Here is a 17,787-nt window from a genome sequence, read left to right on the forward strand (position 1 = left end):
TGCTGTATACAGATAGATTAATTATAAATGCAGGAGGAAGGAAGTTCATATTTACAACCTTAGTGAAACAAAAACCCATTATATCATCTTAACAGCTGTGTAACAATTTGGCAAGCCTGAGAGTGAAGTTTTTTTCTGAACATCCCAAAAGAACAATTATTTTTGTTGCCTCAAAAATATCTTCTTTGGTATAAAGACCTCTCTAAGGATTGAGCCAGATGAATAAACCGCAGAATACAACACTAAAAGTGGGATGTGTACCACAATGACTATTTTTACTGCTAAAGCAGCTGTACTGAGTTGACCACACTGTATAAGGAATGTCATTCGTGACACTAGAAATGGTAATTACTTGGACCACATTCACATCTTGTTAGGGACAAGTGTTGGCAAGAAAGAACTGAGCCGCATTAATTTGTTGTAGCCAAAATGAGCCACAAAGCAGCAAAAGCAGCTATTTAAAATGTAGGTGACAGTGACCAGTTTAAAAGCCACATTACAGTAAGTTTATTAATTCATTAGCAGCTCAATATTTAAAAGCAAAATAATTTCCAAGTTGTGTTTGTCTATTGCACTATGAAAAAGTTTATGCAGATGGAGAAGTTTGTAGAACATTCCATTAGCCTACAGTCTCATTGCTAACAGTGAGGTGTGAATTGGCTGGAAGATGTTTAATTTCATTTTTTGTAGAAAAGATTATTATGCTTGAATCTTAGCTCTCTATCTCAAGCTGAATTAAATCAAAAAAGCAGCACCGTGAAAGGATTTACAATGAAGCTTAAAAAAAATAAATTATTTCATGGCTTTTATTGGTTTTCTATCTTCCTTCAGACCTCTAAACGCCCATTCAGGTTTAAGTCTTGCTGGCAACTTCTTCCTATTATCTTTCCAAAGGATTTATAAAGTTTTGCTGATAGCAGCTACAGGCTAGCATACCTTAAAGGGCCAGCTTGTGACAAATCAGAACAGGTTTACAGGCCAAAAGAGGAAATCGTTTTTGCAGAGTTATAAATTTCATTCCACTGGGAGCTTTCTGCACACTCTCCCTGCATCCCAACATATCTCTGCAGTAAAGGTAGCTTAGAATTACTAAAATATATATAATTAAATTCCTTATGGATACTTATTTGTGAATAATTTCTGTCAGGGACCACATCCAGATTGTAAAGGAATGTTGCATTCGATAGTGCCATATATCTGTTTCCATCAGCAGGAGAGGAACACTGGAATGAAATGGAGCTGCTTCTTTGGAGGTCCTGAAAACTATACAGGTGATGGACTTCATCCATCTTCACCCTTCAGAATTGCAGATGTCATTCCATCTCAAAGACAAGGTATTACAGCTCTTACTATTAAATCATAACCTCTGTTTTTTCTTTTTGTTTTTTTCTTTTTCTTTCTCCTTTTCATTCACAAGAAGCATGTTAAAGCGCACTCATACAGGTCACGGCATCTCATCTTGTTCACTTACATCACAGCAGGTAGTTCACTTGACTAACTCCAAAGCATGCACAGGGATGGGTAGAGAACACAGCCCTGTAGCTGGAAATGCAGCTCTTGTCAAGGTATCCCCTGACATCAATCTCCCCTCTCCTTCTACTCGATAGTAGAAGACGACCTAAAACCGTAAAGAAACTGTTTGGTTCCTGACCATCAAAACAAACAAGGAACTTCTTAAAAGCTGGAAAATTAGGGCAAGGTAGAACTCCAGCTTTTCAACTAGTATGACACATCAGTAAAACCAACAAACATAATGAAATCTAATTTTAAAATGGGTAGTCTAACTTCAGTAAAACATTTTCAGAACAGGATCAGTGCTTTTTGATTTTAAGCCTGGCATCCAAGAACACTTTCATCAATGCTTTTCAGGAAGACTTCTAGCAATATAACAGGGCTTATGCCACACTAGACTTCAGACGAAAATGTTTCATGAGGAAAATGGGTTTTCACACTGCAGCCTGATAAAAGACAAGTTGGTTGGTTCTAAGAGTAAATGAGGGAAGTTAACTTTCAGCCTCCAAGATAAAGTAATACAGGAAGTAATGGAGTCCACCCTAAAATAGACAAGGCATCTGAATTTTCATAGCACATAGATGTATTAGGAGAGGAATAAGAGATCGAGTTATGTTATTTGTGACTCAATGGCTGAAAGGATTTGATGTAATGCAAAGCAACAGTTTTTAAAACAGGTCAAATGATAACAAACCATTTCATAAAAAAATAAAAATATCCACCAACACACAAGCTATATATCTAGGCCTAACGATCCCTGAGCATTTCTGATGCATTTAATCTCTATATACCATTGTATAAATTGGAACGTCAAGAAGTTGATTGCCAAATTGATTTTGCAGGTTGGGGTGGGACAAAAATCACACTTTAGATCAGGTCAAGGACAACCCAAACATTTAAGAAAGTCCAAGAGAAAAGTTTAGAAAAATTCCCTTGCTGGTGTCAATGCTTGTTGACACCACTATGTAAAATATTTCAGATGCCACATCCAAAATAACCTCAGGATAGAAATAAAAAAAATAAATCTGCTTAAAAATGTCATGTCTAAACACAGAAATCATCCACAAGTTCAGTTTATAGGTCATGCTGTGTAAGAGTTAGATGAAAGATATTAACAAAGTTTAAAAATTCTACTAATTTTTATAATTAATAAAATTAATTTTCATAAATTAGGCTTTTTCCACTGAAGTCCTGCAAAAGTCTTTACTGAAGTGACTAATTCCAATCACTTCATTATGGTACTGGAGATTTCTTGACGCAAAGCTCCCACGAAAGTATAAACAAATCACCACCTCCCTCTCATAATCAAGTACAGAAAGGAGCCAGAAGACCTCTCCTTCCCATCATAAGAAAAAGGTTAAGACTAAACTATCTGCAGGGTGCAGCAGACAATCCAAGCAATTTGTATATGTAAAGTCAGAAAATCCAAGTTGCTCTACATAAATCTTCTGATTCATCTAAAACAAATTAGGTCTTCTTTTTCCAAGAGGAAGTGATAACAGAAAGAAGAAACAGTGCTAAAAAGTCAAGAAATATTAGACTTATAATAGTGTATTTGGGATTGGACAATGTTACACACATACAAAAGACAGTATGCCATTTAAAATTTAATTTTACAAGTCAAAGAGTGGAAGGAAAACCTCAAAAAGCTTTTTCTTAAAAAACAAAACCCAAAACCCCCCCAAACAAACCAAAAACCACAAACAACAACATAAAACCAACCATGAGACTCCCCACCCCTTTTCAAGTAAAGAAGAAACAAATGAGAAAAGCCCACCTTCTGCAGGAAAAAGAAAGACAAACCCAAAAGAAGAAAGTTGGGAAAGATTTCCACACATTGCTGTTGTTGCAGTGCTAAACACTGCCAGTCACATGGACCAAGGATGGATTCGTGGACCAAGGATGGATTCCTAGTACCCTCTGCTATCACTTTTTAGCTGCAACTGTATTAGAGAGGTCAGAAAGTTAGAAAGGAAAACAACGTTACTTTACTTTTATTTACACCAGTATACTTTTTGCACACTTGCTCATAAAAAGCACTAGACAACAGGCAGGCAGTATTACCAACACAATCCATTACTAAGAGTCCTCAAATACTTAAGTCTCAGTAATAAGTCTTCAGAACATTTCCACACAGAACAGTTAGGTTTGGGGGTTGGGTTGTTTGTTTGGTTGATTTTTTTAATTAAACTGCTTGCACACAAAGTAAGTTTTAAACTGTGCTGGTGAAGCTGAAGCAACTTCTGTTCTCATACAGCTGGACTAGACATTCTGTTGAAAATGCTCTTTTGCATTTGACAGAAATCCTGCAACACACTTTGAAGGACGATACACATAAATAGAATAAATAAGGAAGCAATTACTTGGGCAATTTTCCCATCATATTGAAGGAGTCGTGCAAACAATTCAGTTTTACTGAACTTAGAGAAAGCTGAAGATATGGGTCATGTTGTTTTGCTCTCCTTTTATTGTTCAACAGTATTCTAAAATCTTAACCTCACACTCTGATATTGCCTGAATATACAGCATTGTAGCAAAAGCCTGACAAAACTGATTAGTGCAAAGTTAGTGTAATAACCACTCTTTGAAAGACTGGTCATCAAGGTGCACGTGGAAATTTTAGTCAAGAAACTAGCCAAAATTCATTATTTACTGGACAGTAGCTAGAACGATCAGCAGTGAATGACTCAACAACTAGGTGCCAGTATGCTATAACATCAGTGGTAGCTGTTCTGTCAGAGCTGCCAGTGGACCTTAACACTTACTAAGGGAACTGACTGGCTATGGTCCCATGGCAATACCGCTAAGAATGACTACCAGGAATCCAGGCCTAGCTGTTAGAACTATTTCTGTGTCACTGTCTCTATCCATTCAGTGCAACCACCTAGAGGAGATCTGGAGATGAAACAGCTCAATCACAAGCCAGATCGTGCCCCACAACATAATTTATGAAGAAATACCTGTAAAAAAATGGGATGCATCCTAAGACCTTGTTTATTCCTGGTCTCAACTTTTCATCTGATGTCACAACCTTGTCTCAGAAGAAAATAATTAAAAGAGCAATACATCTGTGGAATCATTCACAGCCTTCTGTGCTAAGTAGTAAGGTCAATTCAAACAGTACCTCCTTCCAGCTGTATTACTCCTGAGAGTTTATATTTTTTAAAATGCAATCAAGTCACAGAAAGCAAGTTCTCAGCCCCTTTTTCAATTCTTGTGCATCATCTAAAGGATTTCTCCCAGCTCAGGAGAATACGCACAAAGCACAGGATTAGCATAGCTAATTATACTATCCAACTTCCCCCCATGTGCATTTTGAGATGGGGAACACCATTTTGAGATGGGGAACACCATATTCTGTCCAGTTCCCAGTGGATGTAGTATCTCCTGTGGGCCAATTCTAGCCAACAAAACTTAAGAGCATGCACGCAAACATAAGCCCAAGTACAGGAAGGAATTGAGCACAGAAAAAAGGATTTTTCTACCTATCCAGTTTCAAATCAAGCAGTATTTCAGAAGCAAACATTCCACAAGCAATACCCAAAAAGAGGACAAGAGAGCTACACATACAACTTTCAAAACTACTTGTCTGCAACTCAGCTAGAGAACTGGAAGACTGTATAAAGAAAACACACATGCATATAACAAGACAGCAGAAAAAATGTGGTTCAAAGATGACAAGGACAGCATTTAATCCATAATATAATGCTTACTCTGTGGCAGACCTAACTTCCTCTTTTTAAATAATGTCCTATTCCTCAAGACACTATAAAAGATCAGCAATACACAGAGGGCACAAATCAATTTTTTACAGAATGCAGAGTCATGGATATAATTTCAGTACTTATCTTGCCCATCTTTGGAAAGAAAAAGATCAGAGTTAGTTACAAACAGATTTTCTAAACATGATCTATAAAATACATTAAGCATAGCGGCAATAAAAATATGAAAACTACATAGTTATCAATCTGTATTCCATTAAATACCAGGCTACTGCGTGCACACCTAATGATAGGAAGATCATCAGTACTTACTAGTGCTGAAAACCAAGCCTCAAACCATATGTTCAGACTAGTTCCATGTACCTGCATAGACTATTCCTGATGCACGCAGGACCAGACTGCTGCTACTCCCCTGCCCCCCGGTGAAATGTTACTAATCACATTATGGATGCAAGCAGAACTTCAGAAATTACGAAAGAAATATTAAGTAAACTAAGGGCTTCTTTTACCGGACCTTCAATTCCCCCCAAAAGTAGTGTTCTTTAGTTTAACAGATGACTCCATCACAGCACTACAGTTAGCCACGACGAGTCGTGTCAGGCAAATTTTTAAATTTTCTTTTCAAAAAGTGAACTAATAATATAACATTTTAACAGGTTAACCATCTATTCCAAATTCTATTAAAAAAACCCAACCTCATACCCTACATACCACTGTTTTGAACAATGGCCGTCACTATACTCCAGAAAGTTCAATACTTCAGTCTGAGTGTCTTGGAATAAATAGACATGATAAAAGGCGGTGATTTAAGATGCATACTTTATATACAGTATCCAGATACAAAACAATATATTTAATCATACTACAAAACCAAGAAAAGCCCTACTTTTGAATATATGTTAGTTCCATATTCCTGTCAATAATACTGCCTGAATCATGCTGAAATACCAACATCTTAAGGAAAGCAATCCAGCAAAAGTCATTTTAGGAATGAAGAAGCAGCTGCTGAATTTATCAGTAGGCTATGCTTTCTCAACTCTTATGGCACATCATAACATAGTGAAAGCATGCGCAGTTGTAAACCCAAATATTTAAATCCATATTGGAAGGCAAAAAGAATGCAGACAGCGTAAAGTCAGCTGCAATTTTTAACATTTTTGTAAGAGAACAACTGGCCCTTTATCTTGCTTTTCAACTCTGAAGTAAAGAAATAAAGATTTAGGCAGCTTTAACTGAAACAATGTACTACACAAGACATATCAATATCTTGTAACATTTTATCATGTTTCATCAGATCACATATATAGAAATGTTGTTCTCAAATGCTCACAGCCTGTCAAGAGTATCAAAGAGTATGCCAGACTAACCTTATCTCAGAAAGTTAATAATGAGCATAAATACAGAAAACTAACAAGTTTTGGCCTTCTAGGTTAAGGTAAGGTACATTTTAAACAAAAGGAAGACCATGTACCTTCAAGATTGAAAAAAAATGGAGAGATGGAATCCAAGCTCAGAAGGTAGGGGTTTTATTATGCTCTACAAAAACCGAGAAACTAAATAAAGTCCTAGGAAGACCTTGCTTTAAAGCACATTCTCCTGTTTTACAAACACTTTAGACCTATTTTATTACTGTTTTCAGGTTCACTTCTCATTTCTCAAATGCTAATGCACCTTTTACTTCACAGTGTACAAAGACACGAAGTTTATACAGGGACATAATTCATGTTGTCATCTTCAAAATAAGAAAGTATACACTTCACAAGAATTAGTGAAAAACATTAATCATCAGAAGGCACCAGATACGAGGAATAATTTCAAAAGTCACAGATAATACAATAACATGCCTTATGTACTGCACTTGGATCAGTCTTTAGGCCAGAAAGCAAGAAACAGCAGTTCAATTTAAACTCTTTTCGTGACAATGATAGCAGACAGCCTGTACGTTAAAGTAATTTGTGTCAAGTGACAATGTTTTTTTCCTACACTATGTGTATCTTAAATTTAAAGGCCATAAAAACCTAATATACTTTTGAAGGATCTAGGCCCAGGAAAAAAAAAAAGACACAAAACCATTCCCCAAACTTTTGGGCGTAACAGTCTATCTAAGCTAACTTTCTACATGACACCTGTAAATAAAAACTACCTGGTACTTGAGGAGAATGAAGATTAAGTGACACCTCTTTTCAAAAAGAGAGATGTGCAAGTCATCACATTTCAGAAATGAAACACCGCTGAAGTTGAAAGTGCACCGTCTGAAAGTACTTAAGCTCTACACTGGACTTTCAACCCCACAACGCACACTAGTCATTCCAGGAATATTCCACTCTAGTTGATAAAAGATAATTTAAGATTTTTCATTACAAAGTAGTAATAACTAATTCCAAGGGCTTTTTTTTTTAATTGTTGTTGGTTTTGAGGACCTTCTGAAGTTTTTGCACAGATTCAACCTAAATAGGAATAAGCAATATCAAAATAGAAAGTTTCATTCAAGCTAATCACAAGCACTTGAGTGGGGTTTTGGGGGGGTTTGTTTTCTATTTTATTTTTAACAAGAAAGTCTCTGATTTTCACTGACTAGGATAGCAAGCACAAATGGTTAAGCTGTATGCTGCACTATCAACTGGAGTTTAGTTAATACAGAGCAGTTTTCATAATGACACTGTATGTTTCACTTTAAGAACTGTGATGTGGATAAGCTGTTCCTCCTAAAAATTTCACTCATTTCCCTATTGCTTCTATGTTCTGCTCTGCCAGCTGCCAGAAGGGAAGACAACATTCATGCTTTTCTATGGGGCCCTCCTTCTCCTTCCATGTAATTGCTGAAAATGAGACTTCTCACTTCTGCTATGCTTCTTAGAAAGAATCTCTGAGGTCTCTAATCCAGAACAACGGAACATTTCTTTAGCAAAATAATTCCTTTCCTTCCTCCCTGGGCAGTAATTTATTGTTGGTACTCACATTAACCTGAAAAATAGCCTTTCAGTTTCACAGAACTGATCATAAGATATCACTAAGTTACTTGTTAACAGACATACCTGAGTAGAGGTGAAAGAAAAAGTGATCTTCTGTTACCCAGCTTCAGGCAGAGCTGTTCTCCTGACATGTGACATGCTCAGAGATGGCCAAAGGAATTCACAAGTTTTAGTCAGTATTAGTACCTTGCAAAGTTACTAGTGAGTGAAAACTACTGCTTTCCCACCTCCCCCCCCCAAATAAAATGCCACTATTTAATAGATACAAGTGGTTTTCTTAAGTCCACAGACACAACTACTGTTAACTAAAATCCAAACTACCAGAAATGTTGGTCACTGATACACAGAACAAACTTGCAGAATGCTTTTCCGGGAATAGTGTACAATCATCCATGCTTCTATCAAAGCCACTCAGAACTACATGTCCAAGTAAAAGGTCATCTTCCCAAGTCATGCATTAAAGAGATAAGTGACAACTTCCTTGGAGAACAGAGGACTGTAAATCATTTTTCTTTAAAGGCTCAGAACAATTTCAGGAGTTTTTTCACTATGGGATTTTTTTTTTTTTAAATGCACTATAAAACATATTTGGTAGAAGGTCTTTAGTCACCTGTGAAGAAGAATGATTACAGACACTTGGGAAGTCCAAACTTGCATTGGTATATTAAAACAGATTCCAACAATGATTAACACAATTTTAAATGGTGCAACAAGATCACGGTGATCCTTCTAGCAAGGAGAAAAGCAGGAAGCAAAATTACTAAGGATAAATAAAGAGAGCTTGGAATGCTTGGCTTCTGGCATGGAATCAAAAATCCTATGCAAGATGCCTCATCACTATACAGGCATGAACTAGGCAAGTCAGGATGAAGTCGAAAACAGCCATACATGAGTGGGAAACTGCCTAGGAATAGCCAACAGCACAGTACCAAAGACTGAGGCTTTATTTTAAGTCCAGACACACTCCATCAGTAATGTACCTCCCACAGAACAATTGTGAGGAACCTCCCTGGGCGGTGAACGTTGTCCCTGCTTCTGAAGGAAGCTAGAGTAGATATGCCATTTATTTCATATTCTTGTCCTTGTAGACACAGAGTTTCAGAGTTAAGACAAATTTAAGAACTTTGGATCCAAACTTTTCTTTGTGTATTCCTGGCCAATGATATGAGAAAACCTGAGGGAACACTGTCATAGTCATAATGAAATGGTTTTACACTTGTTAGAGAGTATTTCTCTTCCCACCTAATTCAATACTTCCTTGTTCTAAACCATAAAGAAGAGGAGTAACAAGCAATGAACTCAGACACAAAGTAGAAAAAACACAGTATTAAAATTAAGGCAATTAGTATGCAAGTACAGTATTTCTGCAAAACTAATAAGCTTCCCATGCCAATTTCACCTTTGGAAGATCATCATTAAGCTGCAAAAATCAGTCTCATTCATGAGATGTTTGAAAACATCTTGAAAACTTACTGTTTTCAATATTGAGCTAAAATCCATCCCAGTTTTGTAAACCAGCTTGCCTAAATAAGTATAGATAAACATTTGTCATCTAGATATGAAAATGAATTCCTTTACAAAATCATGGTGCAAAGTATTTCCTACAACAGACTCTGAAACCCTGGATAGATGCCTTTTAATACTCATAAGATACAAATAGCAGCCTGGAAGGGAGTGTCTTTATTTTTAAAAATACTTTTACATCCCAGAGATAAAAGAACCTTTAATTTTGCAAAACTATATAATCACGGTCTAGGAAGATGTATACAAGGATGTAGCTTCTCTTCCTCTCTCAATGGCTCCCCAAAGGTAGAACCTTTCACTGCAACTCATCACCCCTTCAGTGTTACTAATTTGGCATGCTGTGGATCATGCTGTAAACTGGATCACAGAACTTACGTGGACTAAATCTCACCAGTCTCTTCTTTTTAAGAGTTTTTTTTAACACACAACAGTTTAGTGATCACTAAAGTTAAGAAAGACCTAAGGATATTTCTGCCAGGAAAAGCATAAGGAAAAAAAAAAGTTGTCTCTAACCTCAATTGCTTCTCTTTTGCTCTTATTAATACCATTTCATTAAGGGACCTACTAGAAAAAACACTGAGTGGAACATACAGTTCTTGAGACTGGGTCAGCACTGTCACAGATGCAGGCAGGGAGAACTGCAAACCTGTGGCTATTCCAGGCATAGCAAATGTATCTGTACAGAGATTAATGACTGGAAGAAGTTTATAAACAACGCATGGAGCAACTTTACTTCCTCCAAAGAACCTGCACATTTGTTTTGCTAATCCTTCCTTCTATAGCATCTATAACAAAGTCTATCAGTGACATCTCATCATGAAGAGATGGAAAGAAGAGAGATGGAAAGTCAGCAAGCATGTACACGAGCTGTTTCCTTCTGAACATTTGTCTTTTCACTAATGGTATATCACAAGACCAATTCAGCAACATCACAGAATTAAACATAAGAGTACCGCTACAAATCTACAAGCCCCTGGACACAGAGGAAAATCTGTCAAACATAGTTTCAGTATAATTTCTTAGTGATTAAACCAATCAAATAGGCATTTTAGACAAAGAGATATATTTCATCATAATAATCAATGAAACAATTTAAAAGAAATCCAGACACATTAAAAAAACCACTAAATATTTTTTTCATCACTGATTGAAACAACACAGTTGGGGCGAAACTGACTTAGCACCATCTGTAAGTTTCAAAAAGAATGAAATTCCACACCAAAAAACCCTTTATGAATTCTATATTGTAAAGGTAGCAATTTCTACAGTATGCAGTAACTCACTCAACTTTTAATGTTGCATTTCACTCAGCAGGCAATTTTATGATATATATTGAAGGGATTTAACTGCAAAGGTGATATCAGAGTAAGAATTCAACCATTTGAGATGGGATTATTTTATCATCAATGCTTGATACATATTCATTATTTGCACTTCTAACACTATTTAATGACATAGCCTTCAAGACCCAATTTTACAAGCAGATGATGCAAATTTACCAATTACAGTTGCAGTAAGGCTAGTAATTAAGTCTTTTGGACACTTCTGAAAACATTTTTCCTTTTACGATGACTAACTGGATTTCAGAAAATAAAGTAAAATTTTGCACAAAGTAATCCTTGAAGAGTTTGCAGTACTTCCTCGGAGAACCTGCAGAGTTTTTCAAAGTCACTGATACACGATGGTAGGATAGCAGAAGCAGAAACTACTTGCTCGACAACAGTTTTAGTTTGGGGGAGCACTTTTACCAGGACTCTGTAACCCAGTTCAGACATTAAGGCTATGATCAGATAGAATTAACTACCTTTTCTATGCTAAAGATGGCTGTTCTTAAAGCAGAAAAGTGGTAACAAATGACAGAATTTGCATCAAGATGAAGTCTATCCATGTATCATTAGAAAGCAACAAGCTCTACTTGGAGCTTTTCTTTAGCGAGCAAACTACTAAACTGTTCCTTCCTACTGGAAGGGCCACAAAGGCAACAATTGAAAAAAAACCAACTATGAATAGTAATCGTATTGCACATCTCAACTCTAAGCACAGCACAGTTACACTTTTTTATTTATTTTTCTTTAACCCAGTATTAAGGACAAACAGATATGCCAGGAATACTACAGGTCCTACAAACACAGCAAACTGATAAGTCTTTGGGGAAGGGGAAGGACAAGATGAGATAATCACAGCACTGGCAGCAGCAAAGCACCCTATGCCAGCGATAGGCAGTGGACTTCAACTCTCACTATCACATAAACAGAAGTTTCTGCCAGTCCCCATGCAACTGCTCCAAAGCTTTCTGAAGGGTAAAGTTATCGGAAAGGATGAAGGATGCCAATTAGTCTCCCGCTAGCCCCTTTCTGTATATATGTTTTATTTAGCATATTTTTCCACTTCATACATGCATTTGAGAGAAATGATCATGTTCTCTATTTAACTTCTCCAAGACTTTTTTAGATTAAAGTGCAATACTGACACAAGTAACAAAACTCATCAGAGCCACGAAACTGGAGAATGATGTCGCTTCTTGCTCCTGTTTCTTTCTAGTCCTGATCTGCTAGAAATCAGCTATTGTGCTGTAATAAACAGTAGGAAACAGTAAGGTGGTTTGGATCTGTGCTTAACCTAGCCTAAGCAAGAGCGCTCTGTTTTAGTATATGAACACAACTTGCTATTCTAAGCACGTACATTGACAGAGTACTGACACCCTTACACAGTACAAGACCATTTCAGAAGATGTCAAATATAACAATTAGAACAATACATTAACATTCCAATAAGGGATGATATTTAAGATCATTTTCACACAAGACGAGAACAATTCAGAACTCATTCAGTTTACCATTTGCTCTATGCAACATCAGTGCATTTTTATCAGCAACAACTTGAGTTCTTGAACACTTTAAAATATTTACTCAAGAAAAGTAAATATACCATAGCAGTTTTGCTACTGTGTATAGTAATTCCCTCACCAGACTTGCTATTATATTTTTGTATAAAAACTTTCACCTTACACACTGCTCTCCTAAAAAGAAAGACTAGAGGCAATGAAGATTCAATCACCTTTCTGATTACATCAATTTAAATGAATCTGATGAATTTCCGAGACTAGAAATTCAGTAACAGGTAAAAATTATGTTCTATGACTAAAAAGTTTTAAAACTATTTTTATAGTAGCTCTGGAATTTCTCCTCCCCCCCGCCCCCAGTCCCCTCTATAGAATTCAACTAACTCCTTATGAAATAAGATAGCAAAAAATAATTTTCCTAATATTTAACCTCAGGCCAGTTTCAAATTCTCATGCACACCATCTTCCTCCATACAATTCCTAACAAATAGAGTGATAGCTCACAGAACAAGACATTTCAAGTGCTCTTCATTAACAGATGTATTAAAAAGCAAGCTCAACTAAAATATTATTCTATTTAACATCTTACATTAAACACTTCAACTAAAGCCTGTCCTACCAAATGATTAAAATTACTACTAGGACAAAACAGAGAAGTGACTTTTAACTTGTTGAAAAAAATTTAAAAAAAACAGCCAATGGATCTGGATCAAGTTACATAAGTATAAGCAAAGATACTTTGCTTAGTCTTTATAAGATTTTCAACTACGAGGATGATTATTAGCAACCTGAATTAACAAGGAATTTTACTTGTCTTTCTCACAGGGACTGATATGCTTAATTGGATAGTTATTACTGATTTCTAGTATTAACCTCTTGAAAATAATATGCCATTTTCAATAGACACAGTTTTTAAGTGATGATAATGCTTGCAGATTAACAAGAAGAAACTTAAATCCCTTGCCAATCTGAAGAACAATTATAACAGGCAATTATAGTGCAAGTTTCTTCACTGGCATTCCCTAACCCTGTAGACATTCCTAAAGGTGGAAAGCATTCAACATGTGTACTCACTCAAAATCTATGACTGCCAGTTATGATACACTTTTTGAATCCTTAAAAGGACTTACTCAATATGACAGCTTTGTTTTTGTAAATTACATTTCCTTAAACAAAATTAACATTCCACATAGAAACACATTAAACATGACTACTCAGCAGTCTGCTGTCATTTCTACATATTATTAAACCTGAGCAATAGAACAGATCTGGATTGCCCTTTTTTATAAGGCATGTTTATCTGAGATTGCCTGATTCAGCTGTAAATCAACATATGTTTTCTTTTAGCAATTGTAGAGAAAGGGTGTGAAACATCACAAAATAAGCATCCATCAGTGTTCGGTTTATTGTTGGGGGCTGAAATACAAGTTGGACATTTTTGGCTTTGGTAAGTGCCTGTAACAAGTTCTAGATTTAATCAGCAGGGTCCTCAGTATGAACAGATGTTAATGGGAAGCTGTGAAGCTGCTTGAAAATTCAGTAATAAAAAACTATTGTTTAACATAAGAGAAAAGGCGGTGTGATTATTTTGCAATCTTTGGCTTCATTTGTAACACAGGAGATTTGGATTTTTCTACTATTAAGAATGTGATCTAAATTACTTAACGGCTGGGATCTTCAACACTATTCTTCTTAGTATTTGCCTAACTGGCTTAGTCACTCAGATTTAACTCTGTCCCAGTTTGATAGATTCCCCCCCCCCCTCCAGTGGCTGAAAGACATTTGAAGAAGGAAGGCAAGCTGTACGACCAGTAATGATCAGATTAATACAGCATAAAGATGTTCAATTAAGAGCACAAAGAAATAACTATTTCTGGCTAGAAAAGCTAGCTGATTTTATTAAAAATGTTGATGCTGGAGGAATAGATAAAGGAATACATGTTCATATGCTTGCAAAATTCAAATAAAGAAGCAACATAGTAGCTTTACAGCTAAAAAAATTTCAGTGGTCTGGGGGAAGGGAGAAATGAGACAATATCCACATATTCTGATACTCAGAAGACTGAGACACCCTCTTGAAAAATAAGGCCTCTTAAAATCAATCCTATTGAACCATTACTTACAAAAGTTACCACAGCAGTCTCATACACTCCTTTAAAGTAACAGGTGTTCTCTGTACCATGACCTACCTTATTAAGAAAGGAACAGGCTGCAATATACAGGAAGTTCAAAACAGTTTATGTCAGTGCACTACTCCCCCAGAAAAAAACTATTTTAAATTCAAACCTGAAGGCAGTGGTCTCAAAATATTACACAAGGAAGGCAGATTGAAGATTATATAAAAATTTGTCAGTGTCCCTTTTCACATTATTTTTTATATTCTTCTGAGAGATTAACAGCTGGTAAACTACATTGCTTTCCTGAACTGAGGCTTATCTCTTAGCAATACTTTTCTCTCTGTCACTCCATGCTGAGTCAGAGAAACAGTGGTAGAAGGACTCTTCATTGCATGTCGTATGAGTCTAAAAACCAAGCCATTTTAAGGAAATATCTATCTGAAAATGAATTCTGTAGGAGGACAATAAATAAATTCCTTAGTGCCACTCGCCTCCTTGTTCTATGAAAGCAAAAAGCCTCCCTAATGTTGATTTCTGCAAGGTAATTTGAGTGTCACCCACTGATATGAAAAACCACATACCAACTTAGGTGCAGAAAAACAGTTCTATATTCCACTATCCACCACACCCACCCAAGAAGGATATCAGCATATTAAATATGGAGATGTCTACATCTTTATATAACCTAGGTGTAAAGTATTCCCTAGAACTGGAATTTATGACCTTTTGTTCTTCAAGACGATTTAGCAAGTGATTCTTCTGTTCCTCTACTTTAATAGGAAACTTCTCAGCAGAGAAAAGCTGATTAAACAGACAACAAAATAGGAAGATTTGCTGGTTTAGACATATTGTTTCAATAAACATCTAAATTCATTTTTCTGCTCAAAGGTGTTCTACAAGCTAATGTGTCCCTGTCTGGAGGACAGGGGAGCGAGGGCGAACAGACAAAAAGAGGCAATTTGTTTAAAATGGAGTGAATGTGATTCTACAGTCTCACAAAACAGTAGTTCCCCATTCCTCCATCACATGAACGGCAACGTGAAGATATTAGCCATATGAAATAGCATACTTGTGCCAAACCGAGCGTACCTGTACTCCTCCAGTAAAAGAGGAATTATACTACACATACTACTGTTTGTCCCCTTCTGAATACCTATAACCAGGTAAAAACATAAAAACCTTTGAAATACTAGTAAAAATGATAAAATGCAAAGACAGTGCCCAAACACGCAGGTGACTATTTTCTGCCACACAAGATAACAAATCCAAAAGAAATAAAACCTTCCAAAATGAACAGGTAAGTCATTGGCTTCTTAAAATAACTAGTATTAATGCAGGAGAAAAATAAGTATACCCTTATGAATTTTACACAGGTGATGTGACACTCATGTATACAGACACTCCTCCTTTCCCTCCCACCATCAATGATTTTTCCATGCTGAAATATATATACACCACTCTCCCCATCTTCATGAAAACCAACGCAGACACCAGCCTTGCTTGGGAGGCTCTTCACAAACCAGCCTGCCCTCAGTAAGTCGTATGGCTAAAAAGCTTAAAAGATTTCAGGTTGTTGTTTTTTTTTTTTAAACAAAACATCGTAACGAACAATCCAAACCAATCTTTTCTTTCTGCACCAGGAAAGAGGATTTGAGCGTGTTTTGTTCCCCGGGTTGCACAGAGAGACTTGGCGATGCCTGTGCAGGGGACTCGACTGCCTGCAGCTCCACAGGGTGGAGACTCACCCAAGCTGACATTGTCTGTGGATGCCACAGACTACATCTCTCGCGCATCCCCGGCTTACTTCCCAGCCTCTTTTGAGGCATGCCTTACACGGGGAAAAGCCGAGGGGAGAGAGACACACACAAAAACCTTCCACCAGTCATCAGCATTGCAAAGCCCGTTTTGAAAAAATCACCCGATGATGTTTGGGGCGTGGAGGGGCGCAGGACACAGACCGTGGGCCGTTAAATCCTCGCCCCTCTCAACACTCCTTCGCTCCGGTCCTCCTCGCCCAGCCCCCGGCCGCAGCGATCCCTCAGCGGCCCCCGCCCCGCCGCCCGGCTGAGGGGGAGCGGCAGGAAACGCCGCTCCCCGCCTGCCCGCCCCCCCCAGCTCGGCAGACGCCCGCCGGCTCTCCCACCGCCGCCCCCCCGGGCAGTGCGGCGGCGCCCCCCCAAAACAACGGCAAGAAGGCACTCACCTCGCCCCGGCTCCGGGGAAGCCCCCGGCGGGCTGGCGGGCAGCCGCGACCCCCCACAAAATAGAGGGGCGAGGCGGCGGGCACACTCCCGCTCGCTGCCGGCGGCGGCACCCAGGCTCCGCTCCGCCTGCAGACCCCCGCGGCGGCTGCTGCTGCTGCTCCTCCCGCTGCTGCTAATGGTGGCCGCCGATACCGGTTCCCGCTGCCGCTCCCTTCCTTTCCCGTTTCTTGTTTCCGCCGAGCGCGGAACCGCCTCCGCCCGGCCGCCGGAGCACGTCCCTGCCCGGCAGCGGAGACACCGCTCCCTCCACGCCGCTACCGCCCCAGCGCCCGCCGCCGCTCCGGGCTCCCCCCGCCGCTCACTTCCGGCGCGCAGGCCGCACCTCGCCCCGCCCCGCCGGGCCCACCGCCAGCGCCCGGGGGGCGGCGAGGGCCCCGCAGCGCCGGGGCAGCCGCCGGCCGTTGGGCGCGCGAGCGGCGGTTGGGCGGTTGGCACGCGGGGGGCCGTTGGGCGCGCGGGGGGCGGTTGGGCGGTTGGCGCGCGGGCTCGGCTGGCCGCAATGCCGGGGTGCCCTGAGGAGCGCTGCCGCCCCCGTCCCCAGGGCCGCTGGCTCTCGCCCAGGCCGTCGCGTTGCCGAGCCTCGCGGAGCAGGTCCGCCCGGAGCCGGCGGCGGCAAGCGCGCTTTCGCCGGGCGCTGGCCGTGCCCCGAGCAACTTGCGGCACGGAACATGCGGTGCGGTTCCGTACGCAGGTACCGGCGCTGGGGGACGTTCCCCGTCCCGCGCCGACCAGCGCAGGTTTCTGTAGGCACCAAGTTACCAAATCCTGGAACTCCCACGGAAACCCTTGGTCGTGTGTCCCGCAGAGCCGGCAGCGGCTGCCCTGGGCCAGCCC

General features: G+C 39.3%; 1 protein-coding gene across 1 annotated transcript in view; it reads right to left on the reverse strand.

Annotated features, from left to right (window-relative positions):
• RAPH1 (Ras association (RalGDS/AF-6) and pleckstrin homology domains 1) overlaps positions 1 to 17,222 on the reverse strand; it is a 96,621-nt gene extending 79,399 nt beyond the window's left edge. Inside the window, 1 exon segment of the mRNA XM_072875333.1 lies at positions 16,893 to 17,222. The gene's annotated coding sequence lies outside the window, so the exon portion shown is untranslated.
• Positions 17,223 to 17,787: the final 565 nt, after the last annotated feature.

Source organism: Ciconia boyciana, chromosome 10 (assembly GCF_034638445.1).
Source record: "Ciconia boyciana chromosome 10, ASM3463844v1, whole genome shotgun sequence".
In the NCBI taxonomy this organism is placed as follows: domain Eukaryota; kingdom Metazoa; phylum Chordata; class Aves; order Ciconiiformes; family Ciconiidae; genus Ciconia; species Ciconia boyciana.